This window comes from Cyprinodon variegatus, unplaced genomic scaffold (genome assembly GCF_000732505.1).
Source record: "Cyprinodon variegatus isolate N-32 unplaced genomic scaffold, C_variegatus-1.0 Scaffold1114, whole genome shotgun sequence".
NCBI lineage: Eukaryota > Metazoa > Chordata > Actinopteri > Cyprinodontiformes > Cyprinodontidae > Cyprinodon > Cyprinodon variegatus.
In genome coordinates, this window is record NW_015151567.1 from 236,768 (window position 1) to 238,299 (window position 1,532).

Here is a 1,532-nt window from a genome sequence, read left to right on the forward strand (position 1 = left end):
ACTGATCTATTTTTTTTAGATACAACTCAATCTGGTCTAAAGAGACTCTTAGAGTTTAAATGGTTTTCTTACCTTAGAACTAAGCTGTAGTTGTTCAGAGGAGACAATCGGTTGCTCATCTAATTGCATTGCTGCAGATGTATAAAGAAAACCTTCAGATTAACAAACACAACTAATAACTAATGACTAGTATATACTCTGCAAACGAACAGGCAAATTAATCTTCATACATTTCCTGAACTTAAAGTGTTTGTTGATCAAAAGAAGAAGCCGGAAAAAGGCCAACCAAGTCACGTAGCCAATCAGAACATTTTCTGCTTGTGGAAAAGGGAGGAGCAACGAGGACTGACGAATGCCTGTAAACATGGCAGCCACTGGAAGAAAGCAGGATGTAAGTTAGACCAGTGAATCTTGGGTGGAAAATAAAAAGCAGACAGCATGAGAAGAAGTTTAAAGCAGGTTTAGGTAGTAAAGCTAAGGTCCAATCATTTCCCAGCACTCTGTTTAATCCATTACCAATTATAATAAAAAGGTATGACATAAATCCTAACGCATAAAGATATAGCAAATTAGATTAAAGATATGAGTTGATTAATTTGGTCACTGTGGATTTAATTTAGATTATTGCAAAAATGAAATCCATAAAATAATCAATATAATGCATGCCTTAATTCATGAAATTTGGAAATAAAAGTATTATTTCCTTTAACTTAATTTATAAAGGACTTTCTGACGGATTATAATGTGAAATTAAAACTTTAATTAACATGTGGAAAGGTAATGCAAGCTCATTTGAAAGGAAAAAACAAAAACATACAACACCTGCTAGGATTTCAGTTAAAGATCCGACTCCCCAGTGAAACACGTTAAAAATTGGTCTCCTAAACATAAATAGAGGATTATATAAATATATTAACTGATGTAATATCCATGATGTCAACTATCAGCTCTGTGGTTTATTTTAGAAAAGCTGCTCAAAGACTTAAGGATATTCATTTAGCATCTTTTGCATTAAAACCTGACTTACAGTGGTTTAATTTTTTACATGTTTTTCCTGTGTGTGTTTACCTCTTACAATCCGGCGGGGGTCTGAACACAGCGATGACTGGCTGAAGCACAGATAACCCCACAACACTACAGCCGATATAAGGGTGGGCGCCTGCATGCTACACAGAGAGTTTGATTCAAACAGTCATGAAAAAAAGTTGCTGCCCAACCCTGTTTTTTTGTGTTTTTTTGTATCGTTCATTTTATTCATAGTGTAATAAAACATTAAAAAAAAGAATGTAAAGTACAATGCTCCTCTAATAAGTAAACAAATATAGATATGTAATAAAAAAACTTGGCTGTGACTCCATCCTGGAGAGAAATATCAGCTGTGCTGCTGCCATCAACACCTTTGCTTATAGATGTTGGAGATCGGCCTGTTTTCCAGTGTATTCCTGTTTCTCTGACTGTGACTAACTGGATGTGCTCTCTTCATCCTCTGACATGGAGCTGGCTCGGAACTCGTCTGCCTGGCTGTGTGTTTC

General features: G+C 35.6%; 1 long non-coding RNA gene across 1 annotated transcript in view; it reads right to left on the reverse strand.

Moving 5' to 3' along the window:
- The window catches only part of LOC107101568, a 3,800-nt gene extending 2,602 nt beyond the window's left edge, over positions 1 to 1,198 (reverse strand). Inside the window, exons 1-4 of the long non-coding RNA XR_001482087.1 lie at positions 1,069 to 1,198; positions 823 to 881; positions 231 to 374; positions 73 to 131 (exon numbers count right to left, since the gene is read on the reverse strand). This is a non-coding gene — a long non-coding RNA (uncharacterized LOC107101568). The remainder of the gene's footprint in view (positions 1 to 72; positions 132 to 230; positions 375 to 822; positions 882 to 1,068) is intronic.
- Positions 1,199 to 1,532: the final 334 nt, after the last annotated feature.